Source organism: Hippopotamus amphibius, chromosome 14 (assembly GCF_030028045.1).
Source record: "Hippopotamus amphibius kiboko isolate mHipAmp2 chromosome 14, mHipAmp2.hap2, whole genome shotgun sequence".
Lineage (NCBI taxonomy): Eukaryota > Metazoa > Chordata > Mammalia > Artiodactyla > Hippopotamidae > Hippopotamus > Hippopotamus amphibius.
Genome location: NC_080199.1, coordinates 36,859,050 through 36,871,769, shown reverse-complemented (window position 1 = coordinate 36,871,769; position 12,720 = coordinate 36,859,050).

Sequence of the window (12,720 nt, the reverse complement as noted above, 5' to 3'; positions counted from 1 at the left end):
TCCACAACAAGAGAAGTCACTGCAGTGAGAAGCCTGCCCCCCACAAAGAAGAGCAGCCCCTGCTTGCCACAACTAGAGAAAGTCCGCGTGCAGCAACAAAGACCCAACGCAGCCAAAACTAAATACATTTAAAAAAAAAAAAAAGACCAATGAAATTATGTTTAAAGACACCGGTGCCAACTTGAAGGTGTTCTCAGTAGCTAAAGATGGAACAATTTGATGGAGCATCAAACAGAATAATAACCAGGTTGAATTAAAATGTTAAAATGAATCAAATCCACAAGTTCACAATAATGTTTTTTCAAAACCTCATTTGCAGGTCAGTTTTGCAGGTTGATGGGGGCACTTCATTATTCTACAACTTAATAAATAAAAGGAAGGAATCAAGCATTCATCCTGCTTTTCTTGATTATATTTTGGGGAAACCAAATAGTTAACAAAGTTGGGAGGCATGTAATATAAAATATTTCACAAAAGGAGACTGACGTACAGTGAGGCTCAGTAGCTTGACCAAGGTCCCTGGCTACTAAGATCTCAAATATACATTGGGATCATACATACAGTTATACAGTTACCTATAGTTACATACAGTTTTGCATCTTGTTTGTTTTTTGTGTTGTTTTGTTTTGTTTTGCTTAACATGAGCATTTTCTATGTCATTACATATGCTTTGATAACATAGTTTTAGTATTACAGTATTTCATCCATTGGATGTATTTTAATTTAACTCAATATTATTGGCTAGGTTGTAATAGTTTTCCATTGCTGTATAATGAATTGCCACAAACTCAGTGGCTTAAAACAATAGCCATTAATTAGCTCCCCATCTATAGGTTAGAAGTCTGGCATGGCCCAGATGGGTTCTGTGCTTTGGGAATCTCAAGGCTGAAATCAAGGTGTTGACTAGAATGAGTTACCTTCTGGAAGCTCTGGGGGAAAAAAACCTACTTCCAAGCTCATTCTTGTCAGAATTCAGTCCCTTGCAACTTTAAAATTGAGGTACCTATTTCTGTGCTTGCTGTTAGCCAGGGGTCTATCTCAGCTTCAAGCGACCACCTGCGTCCTTTGCCATGAGATGCCCTCCATCTAAACACAAGCAATGAGGCACTGAGTCTGCTTTGAGTCTCTGACTTCATATTCTGTGACCAGCTGGTGAAAACTCTGCTTTAAAAGTGCTCATGGGATTAGCTCAGATTATCCGGGTATAATCTCTCTATTCTAAAGATAACGATACCATAAAACATAGCCTAATCGTGGGAGTTAAATCCACTACATTCCCAGTCCCCAGGTCTAGGCAGCGTGTACACATGCAGGGCACGGGTGGTAACATGGGAAATATTTTCCTTTCTGCCCTTTTCTCCTACCTTGAACGGAGTTGTGTGAGACTGTGATTCTTGGCTGCTGTCATCTTGCTACCTTGAAGCAACAAGGTGAAGGAAAGAGATGCAGTTTCCTGAGCAGAGCAGAGCAGAAGGATATACACAGCCCGGGTCTTTGACGATATCACTGAGCTGCTATACCTCACCTGATCACCTACCTGTAGAATTCTTGGTCAGTAAGATAAGTACATGTTCTTAATGCTGAAGTCATACAGCTTTTTTTTTTATTGAAGTATATTTGATTTATAATGTGTTAGTTTGGGTGAACAGCAAAGTTCATATACACACATATACACACATATATGTATATATGTATATTTTTCAGATTCTTTTCTCATAGGTTATCACAAAATATTCAATATGGTTTTATGGTTCCCTGGGCTATACAGTAGGTCCTTGTTGGTTATCTATTTTATACATAGTAATATGTGTCTGTTATGTGGCTTAATTTTGATATTCAGGTATTTTTTAATTTGTTCCTGAATAAACACTTTTGAGCTCATGAGCACAGCATAGCATTTATCTGAAATTTTAAAACATGAAAATTTTATATTTATTTCAGAAGACATGCATATGTAGTAAAAGTATAAAAACGCACATAAGTGTGATACAAACCTACTTCAACATGGTGGCTCCTCTACGGTGAGGAAAAATAGCTCAGAGAGTGGACCTCTGCTGTACCTGTTATAAACCATTCATTGCTTTTTTTAAAAAATCCTGAAGGGAATAGAACAAGTGTTAAAACCTGCTGGAGCTCATAATGGGTAGAGGCACATACATTCTTTCCCCTTATTTTTCTCTATGTTTGAAATATTTCAGAATAATAAAACTGGACTATTTCGATACTATAAAACAGGGAAAAAAAACTGAGGCAAGAGATAATAAGAAACTTTCTCAAAGTCAGGAACTTTCTATACTCTCCTGGCTGGAAGAGAAGGAGTTTACTCACCCTGCCACCACCCCATCCCTCCTTCTTCCTCTGAGCTCCCGTTTGGGGAGGAGGACATGGATAAACCAGAGTCATATGATGATCTTACTGGAAGGCAGACAGCTGCCTATCTAAGGACCACACCAAGGAGGGAATTTTAAAACAATCAACAATCCTTCCCTTCAGCAGGGGAGTTCTAGGAGCCACAAATGCGCCTTCTCCCTGGACCACCATTTGCCTAACAGGCCCCTAAATGCTTGATTGAACTATGCAAAAACGCTACTAATTATATTCATTTATGTGACTGACTTACTATTTGAATCTAATTGCCATGCAGCAAAATAACTGTTAAAGCATATCATTAAACAACTTGAATAATTAGAGAGAGATTTGCTTGTTCTCCTAATTCAACACTAAACTTTAGGGCAGGGACTTCACCCGCTACCTTTTCTATCTTAAATTAGCTGCAGGAGAAAGCTGTGGAAACACGGCCAGACTCCATCTTATCAGAAACCCCAGGTTTGCTGAACATCCTGGGACTTCAAGCTGCAGCTCTACACCCTGCTTGGCTATATTCACCACCGTGAGTATTTTTCCTCTCCTTCATTCCACATCTTTCCTCAGGGACTTCCTCATTTCACACTATCCACACCTGCCACTCTAAACCCAGTTTCCCACTCATCCAACTTCCACTGAAAACGTACTAATGTCCATCTCATCTTTATTCCTTTCTACCCCACCCCGGCTCTCCCTCAGCACCTTCCTCTTGTCCTTTGAGACTACAGCTCCATTGTGGGTTCATTGCCTTTCATCTAACCTCATTCCTCACATTTTTGTCTCTTGGAGAACTTGATTCTTGAAGTCACAGTATCTTCCAATGGTTTCTCTTATGAAGACATCTCTCAGTATCTGCCTGCTCAGAGAGTGGGGCCAGGGGTGAAGAAGAGGGAAGAGTTTTCTCATTTATTAAGGGCACTTTCAAAACTATATGATAGAGCCAACTCTTATCATAATTCTAATGACTTAAAGTCAATTTGTCTGTTCCCAGTTCTTCAGACCACACTGGTTGTTGGTTGCCTCTTTGCTCCCAGCCCACAACACCAGATCTATTTCTTCTGTTCTCCTTGGCCTCTGATTCACATTCTTCCTCTCCACTGTACCATCCAGTTTTATATTCAATACATCACCATCCTCACTGATTACCCTTCAGATTCCTTGACATTATTCAGCCTTATTCTCCTTGGCATTTTGAAACTCCTCAATGCCCAACACTGTGCCAAGCACTGGAGGTACAGTAGTGAACAAGGCAAACATGGCCCTGCCCTTATGAAATGTAAACCCATTTACAGACACGATAACAATTTTCTTAAGTGTTGTGCAGGAAAATCACAGGGTACTACCAAAGCATGTGAGAGGGAAAACATCTATTCCGCCTGGACATGGAAGGCTTCTCTGAGATATGACTTGAAAGCTGAGAAGAAGTGGGAGAAGGGCATTCTGAGCAAAGAATAACACTCACTCCATCCCAACTTTTCAGTATCTTAATGCCCTCTCATGACCACTCTGGGACTCTCTCCATCCTGGACCCATGGTTAGATATTTTAATGTGCCTTCCTGAAGTAATCTCGATCCCTTTACCTTTTTCCAAACCCACCCACTCATTCCCAAACATGCGTTCTAGATCACCTCCACAATTCATTCTGTTACTTCTTGCTCCTAGAATAGCTGAACAAGATGAAATCACCATTTTTATAGGTCAAGCGTTGGAAAATATCAGAAATTTTGTATGGTTAAACTAATATATTATCAAATAAACCTAGATGGCAATTGACCATCATTATAACCAATTTAAACAAGTTATCTTCCTTTAAATTTTTATTGGAACCCTGCACTGGATGCCTACTCATCTTGGTCATTAAGACTTCCAGGGGAAAAGCTTTGTAATCAAAATAGTCACTCATCTCACTACTTCCTAACCAGTAAAATCTTTTTAAAATCTAACCTATCCCCCTCTTTCTATTTCTCCTCAAAAAGTGTTTCTTTCTCTTCTGCAGGATAGCCCAGTGGGTAATGATAAACTATTATTTAGTTCTTTTTACTCAGTCATCCTCCTCAAAACAGCCGCTCTGTAAGACTCCACTAGCACTATATCTGAGGCTTCTGCACAAAATGAGCAAAGAAGAACACAGGTAATAAAATTTGCATGAGGTTTTCACATACTTTATCACATTTGAGAAACAATCCTGTGAACTATTTAAAGCAGGTAATGTCTCCATTTACAGATAGGAAAGCTGAGTCTCAGAGATGTAAGTGATTATAATATAGGCAATAGGAAGTGATAAAGTCAGACCAATGCTCACTTCTGAATCTAATTCATAGAATCATAGTCTTTCCAGGCCACCTCACCTTCCTCTTGGTTTATATCTCTCAGGAAGGATGGATGGGAGGGCAACTGAAGAGAGGCAGGACACCTTTTTAAAGTAAATTCTTTCGCTTTCTGGGGTTGAATAGACTAGCTAGACTGTCTAGGCTAGGTGGGCTAGGTAAACGAGGACTGCTCAGAGCCTGTAGGCATTTCTAACTGTCCTCTATTACTAGACTTCCTGACATTATTACCATGGCCCTGACTCTCTACTTCACTGGTCAACCTGGGGCTGCTTTCCATAGTGCCCATGGCTCCTGAACTCTTAGGGGAGCGGGTAGAAAAGAGGAGTTTGGAAATAGTGCTGACCCAAGCCTTCCTCCTAAATAGTGAAGCAAATAATTGGAGAAAGAACAGTGTGAAAGTGTTACCAAGTCCAAACTCACTCTGCTGGCTGCACGACAGGCCAATCAATTGGGAGACAAGTTGTTGGAGCAAGGGATAACAACTTTATTTCGAAAGCCAGAAGACTGAGAAGATGGCAGGCTACTGTCCTTAGAATTCAGGCTTCTTTTATACTAAAAGGGGAGAAGGTGTGGTTGGTGGTTGCAAACTTCTTGGTGTCTGAATCCTTTGTTTTTGCATCTGTCCGCGTAGGTCAGCTCACGATGTTCCTGTAAACCTCCAACAAGACAAATGTTATTCTCTGTGCTACAACTTTTTATCTCTATCTGAATGGAAGAGAGTTATACCTTCTAAGGTCAGAGCCTTGAGAATGGGCTATCCTGTATATTTCAGGCTATCGGCAACATTCTTTTACAAAAGGTGCAGAGCCAGCATGACTAAGCACAGGCAACACAGCACACACAGCCAACAACACAGCACATATTCTCTGCCAGGATTTTATGCACCTTTTTCTCACTCTGCTCCCCTGGAGTCCCAGAGGTTAATAAAGCTTTCATGCACATATCTTTCAAATTTTTCAGATCCTTCTTAGACAAAAAGCTCTACAGCCCCATAAGTTCAAGGTCACATGTAAAGAGAAAGGACTGCAATCTTTTCAATCATAAATGGGGTCCCCAAAGTATGCATCCTATAGCCATGATGCTTGTTTTGCATCTTCTGAGGCCTGGAACATGCCATATCCTTGAGAAAGGGAAGGGAGCAAATGCTTAATGAAAGTTCTGTTACGTGCCAGGCATCGAGCTAGGAATTTTACGTACTGATACTTTCTCTGGAAAGTGAAAACAAGGAGATGTAGGAGATGGAGAAGAGGAGGAGGAGAAGCAGAAAAGGTAGAGCTGGTACTGGTGGTATTAGTTTCATCAGGGAAAGTGGAAAGGAGAAGTTGTTTGACTTTTCATTTTCCCAAATAGTACGCAGTGATGGGTTTTTCTAAGGACCAATATAGTGACCAGGTGGAATATAGGATAAATTTGGACAGCTCTCTGAACGGGAGAAAATACCTGTAAATTTGCCACCTCCCTTTACCCTCTCATTCCACACTTCCTCCCCTCCCTACCCTAAGATGAAATGATCTGGGACAAACTAATTGAGAAAACTAGTAGTGCATGCCTTCGGGAGGTTTTATTAATGGAACCAGACACACTGCTATAACAGAATGTACGACTGCTCTTTTACATTGATCTAATTAGAACATTTACATACTGAATGCCTCCTGGACAATTCCCTACCAATGACACTTACAGTGTGCACCAGGCAAGACTACTCTTTAGGTGAAATTGAACAAAGAAGTCATCAAGTCTCCTTTTTCTCTAAGAAAAATAACACTGTCAAGGTTATTAACAATCAATCAGCTGTCACAGGCTCGGCATAGATGGGGATGTGGGTTTCCTTGTACTTAGTAAAGGTGGGAAAACCGAAAGCCCTTCTAACCCTGATAAGGAAGACACCATAACACAATGAGAAGCAACAGCTTCGTGATTTTGAACAAAGAATGGGAATAAGAAGAAAGTCATGTTGGGCAGATTATCTGAGAATGAAATGCAAAAATATGAGATCATTTCTGTAATTATAATATGGTTAATATTTCATGACTGGTGATATTTTACAACAACTTAAGTATTTCCTAGGTTTTAGCTCTTTTTATGCCCACACCAACTCTGTGAAATCAGTGCTTACTTTAGAGATGTGAAGAAGTAGAGAAGAGTAGGATTAGAAACCAGAACATCCAACTTCCCATTCAAGCTCTCATAAATATATATGTGTGGAAAGGGATATTTTACATGTTTGATGCTTCCACCATTTCCCACACACCCCCCAGCAACCCTGCTCCCCCCAGATAAGCTATTTTTGCTGCTCTTCATGGCTTAAAGCTTCCTTGAAGAGGAAGATGGGATCTATGTATAGGTTTAGTCCATCATAGATATTCAGAAGTCACTGATTGGTGGTCCATAACAGGGGTCATCTGAAAAGGGACCTGAAAGACACCTAGATATTTTCAGAACCCCCATCTTAAAAAGAAATTAACTCAAGCACAGCTATTAGGATAACATCCTTAAAGAGAACTTCTTCTCTGTCCTAGTTTTAGACAAAGCTTCAAGGTTCTATAAAGTTCAGAAATGTGGTGATATAAGTAAAAATAGATACCTGCATAAACTAATATATGCAATGCTAAAGGGGGAAATAATTATACATTTCTTTGCCTTCTCTCTCCGTTCTACCTCATTGTGTTCTTAAACTCCTTATCTCTACCCAACAAAAAAGAGGAAGCCAACCCATTTAGAAGAAAATTAAGTTAAAATTTTTCATCAACTGATTGAAACACAACCTCTTGTCCCTGAACTAAAAGAATAGCCAGCATCTTCTTTTAAGCAAAAGAAACAGCTCACAATTCAAAAGGGAGACTGCAACAAAGATATTTCTCTAGTCAAAGGACATTAGTATGCAAAATATACTAAATACTGGAATCACATTAAAGAGATGGAAGAGCTGATCCAAACAAGACTGTTTATATTGTTGACCAACAGCTGAACGAACATTGTTTTAGACCATGATGAGCTTTTTATGGATAGTCAATGCCCACAGTGGTGGAGAAACAGATCATTCAGGCACAAGCCAGACATTTACAGAGAAGTCATTCATCCCAGATGCTCTCATTTTCAGGTTGAAATTTTCCACCAGTGGCTTAATAATTCTGCTGTTGCATATACTCTGCAAGCTAGACATATGTGTTCCTTTATGGGACCTCGAGGCCTTGTCTGGGCAGCACATTCAGTTGGCCTTGAGCCTAATGACCTCGTTGTAGAGACTCCATCCCACTGGGCTCTCCAGCTTTGTTCAGGCTCAAGGAAGAGCATGTCCTCCTAGTTTCAATCCACAGAGAACTAACAACTACCGAAATGATTAAATTTTCTGCCCCATTACATATGTTTATCATATGATAACTCAAATAGGCAAGGAAAACGTGGCTCCTTTATAACTGATTTGATCTTTCTCATAAAGGCTTCAACCAATCACATACAGTCATGGAGGGAAATTTAAACTGAGTCCAATCTGGATTAAAATGTAGTGGGAGCCAGTCACTGAAATCCTCTCTCTGTTTACATCAGCCTTTGGAAGATGTTTGTCATTAGATTGTTCCCTGCCTCCCTTGCTGATGGGCAAAATATTGTCTCCATGAGACACACAGAACTTCCAGGACTTGGGATTAATGGGACCTCTTGGTCTTGCCGTGGATCTTGGACATGTCTTGACTTTATGGCATCTTCTGTGGAAGTTTGGTTCATTCTCACGTGTGGGCATTCTTTATACTCTGCAGCTAATAATTTTGGCTGACAAAGCAGTGGTTCATTTTTTTCTTGGCTTGGCCATAGCTTGGTGGCTCATTCTATGGATTTGACCTCTGCTCTACTCCTTGATTCTTGCTGGGGCTATAGACCCCTCTGAGTCTCTGTCAAATCCTCTATCCAACTCCAATCCTCCAGTATCCCTCTCAGCCCCTGGCATGTCAAGCTCAAGGGCTGCCCACTGGTTCTCATCTCTTTATTCATGCCACATTGTAACTGACAGAAGTTCAAGGGTGCGAACTAAAACCTCTATCTGCCTGAGCCCTCTGGCCTGCTGCCCTGTATGTGTACATGATCACCCTAGTCAGTATCTTTTCAGAGCCCCCAACACCACCAAATCAAAAAACAAAAAAAACCCAGTAAAACGAAAGCCCTTCTGTCTTTTCTTTGCATCTTAGCATGGCTAATTCACCTCCTCGGCACTCAGATCTTTACGGCCATGAAAAGAGAATGTTGAGACATTTCTGATAACTTTCCTCCCCTAGCCCCCTCATCTTTTCCCCACCAAATCCCCATCCTGAAGACTGAGGTGGGGTTCCACTTTCTCTACTTAAATGAATAGAATATTCTCTTATAGCATGTCTTTTTTACCAAAATGATCTCCTCTTTTCCCTCTTACCTGGACCCAGTGCCAATAGAGGGAAACTGATTTATTATTAAGGGCACATAAGTCAGGAAAGTTTCTAAAATATTGTACTTTTTATATAGATTTAGGAGAAATCTCAGAAGCAGAGAAGAAAGAGGAAGAATTCTTTCAGAGCCCAGAATTTGACAGGAGGTAGATTTCAGGATAAGCGGGGAAATGCTATATACCATTTGTTTTGTCTCAGAACTGTACTAAACTGCCACGTTTTACAATCTTGTCCTAAGGCTTATTATGAAAGGCTACAATAGCATTTTTTATCTTCTTTTCTAACTATCTATACCTCTCTGCTATAAGCAATTTCTAGATAACAGGCCCTGTATGGGCTGACAGAATATCCTTTCCTGTTTTTGTAAACTGTTTATTCTAGAAATTGTTTTCATAGTTTCAAGGACAAGATGAATCCATGTCTTTTTTATAGTTCCCTTTGGTATTTTGGTGTTTGATTTGTTTGTCGTCCTGTGTTTGACTTGGATAGTCCAAGACCTTCATAAATGTTGGGTGAGGAGGGAGGCTGTTCAAATTCGTTTTTATGGTTACTATTAATAATACTCTTTCCAAAAGAAGAACTGTCTTAAGTTTTGGGGTTTTGTTTGTTTGTTTTTTTAATAAAACTCCATACCCATGAGGTAAGTGGGGGAAAATCCCAAAGGTTAAGTAGACTAATGAATCTCCAAGGCTTTCATTGAACACATTTCCTCTTTTCTTATCTTCGATTGGACTTTTCCCCCAAACAAAAGCAGAAATTAAAACATTTTTATTTTGACAAGAAGGAATAAATAATCTCCTTCTCAACATTCCATTTCAGGGCCCAGCAGCCAGAATCAAACTATCCTTGTCTCTTGAGGAAAAAAAATCCATCCTTCTCCATCCTGGACTAGTAAAGGAAAGCCGTGCTTGCCATACACCTTCCATGAATTGTCTTTACGAGCACATAGCTTTTGCTTTCATAGGACTTTTTAAATCACTAAAACAAAGGACACGATCCCCGAGATCCCCCTAGGCTGACAGTTCTGTCTTGTACTCTCTCAGGAATTTAATTGTCGTTCTTGCCATTCTCCCAACGGACATAAATAGGCAAGCCACAAATAAAAGTAAAAATGCTGACCCCAGAGGCTATTCAGTACACCTTGCCTGATAAAGGTAACACGTGGGCAAGATTCTCATCTGAATGTCCACAGTGATTGACTGATATAATTCTCTAAAATAGGTTGCATTATACCCTAAGATTGATCAATTGCCCCAGATCCGGAAGTAAGTATAACATGACTGAGAACTCTAGACCAGCCTCTCATAATCTTCATCCTTTGGCAAATATTAGAGTTTTCCTGACAAAGAAATGGCACTCTTGGCTAACAATGTGTTGGAGCTACCACATAGCTATTTGCTGAGCTTTTCAGTGTTAAGCTATTAAAAATCATAATGTCTTACATACCCTACTCTATATAAAAGGCCTGTGGGCAGATCTACTTCTGGCCCAAAGAAATGATCACCTTTCATATTCCAAATCATATATGCAAGAAAAGTACTCTCAACTGTGAATCCCCAGTTCCCTAAGCTGCAAAACGTGTGGACTGTGAGGCTCCAACATGTTTAACATATTTAATTCTATATTTTATAAGTTGCCATACACACATTTCACACAAATAAATACTGGAAGGTACGCACTAAGGCAACGCTAAGATTTTCACCAAGGGTGTGATTTAAACCATCATTAATGATCTCTGAATTAAACCTTATATTCTTCGTAGCTTTCGTGGAATCCCAATCCAAATTTCATGCAACCATAAAAATCATTTTGCACTAATCTGATAGGAAGTTAGGTGAGCCACAATGTCTAGGCAAAATCAGCAAAGTTTAAAATGTAATGGCATATATAAATATATATTTTATAAATATAAATGAAACAGATCACAGGGTAGTCAAAAAGTGACAGCTGCTTTCATTCGTAGGAGTTTAGACCTCCAGTCCCTCTGGAAATTATGAAATGAGGAATAACAAAAAAAACTACCCCCCATTATTATCCAAGCACAAGTGGTATAAGATCATTTATCTTGATGTATGTCACCTTAGAGCACATATTATCCCTATCTCTCAAAGTGTTTTTTCCCCCTTATTTCATCTCTGACATTCATTGTACATTTAATGATCCACATACGATTTGCTGGTGTCTCAGTCTGGTGTTTTGAATCATGAAACTAGTGCTAAATTTATGGCGCTGCAGTCCCACTTAGTGAATCATTAAGCAGTACAGTGATTTTAATGATTTGGATCATACTGGACCTCATCACTATATAATGAGGTTCCATTTAGTGTAAATTTTATGTAAAAATTCAATTTGCAAACCAACAACATGAAACTACAACATTTTTTCTAACTTGACATCGTATTTATTTATCATCTACTTCTACAAGGGTCTACTTTTAAGTTCATTAACAAGTTCATTTCTTTTCATTAGCATAATATTTAAATGACCCTAAGAATGAAAGTGACCAGTGACGCCTTAAACCGCCGTAAACTCTTTCATTGTCAAGTTTGCTCAACCCAAAGATCTCAGAAATAGCTGCAAACTTTTATATGGTTTCATTATCTTTGATAATATATATTCACCTTACCATTCCTGAACTAAATTGCTTCAGAGCTTATCTTTCACTACTACGACAGATTACAAATGCAGAAAAGAAACAATGGTTACAGTATGCCTCTCTCATCTCTTCATTTGATAAAAGTCTATGACCTTCAACAATTATGATTTTTCTTCTGAGGAGATAAAATAGAACATTCTAGATAATTAAAATGCCAAAGACTGTTCATTTGTGCCATATCAAAACATTAGTCAGAAGTTTCCCTTAAAATAAAATTTGTCTCAAAAAATGATACATATGTATCAATGTGGGTGGCCAGAAACCCTATGACTGAAATTAGCTTAGTGCTAACTTTTTAATTAGCAGAAAAGAAAACTGAGGCTAAGGAAGGTGAAGTATCTTGACCAAGGTTATGTAGCTATTATGTGATGTCAAGAAACAAACTCATGTTCCTTGACTTTAATGCTTCCTCCAAAATTAATTTTAAAATTGAAGAAAAATATAACAGTCATATTATGTCTGCAGAGTAAGTGTCTGATTTTATCTTTCATATTTCAATTCTCTCTGAATCATTGATAAGCGTGTCTACATCATGACCTGCTTCACCCTGTATTAAATGACGGTTTTAAAAACTTAGTTCTAACATGCATAGTAACAATTGTAGGTTCACAAAGTACACTGAAACTGAATTTTTTACAGTCTGCATGGGTAGGAAAGAATAATTTTTTAAAGTAGTTCCTTAACCTAAGCAAAAGTTATTCAAAGGGCTACACCCCTAGATGATATAGAATTTATTTCTTACTCATGCTGAATAATACATTAAAAAAAAAAAACTTAGGAAGGATTAAAGAGAAATCAAGCTCCTAATTTAAATAGACCCATGTTTTCAATAGAAGCAATAAGCTATGCTGTCTTTTAAAGTCACAAAGAGCCATGGGGTCCAATCTTCCTAGAAGTTACTCTTAGACCTCAATTTACCAAGGACTAAAATAGAAAAATAAAATATAGCCATTC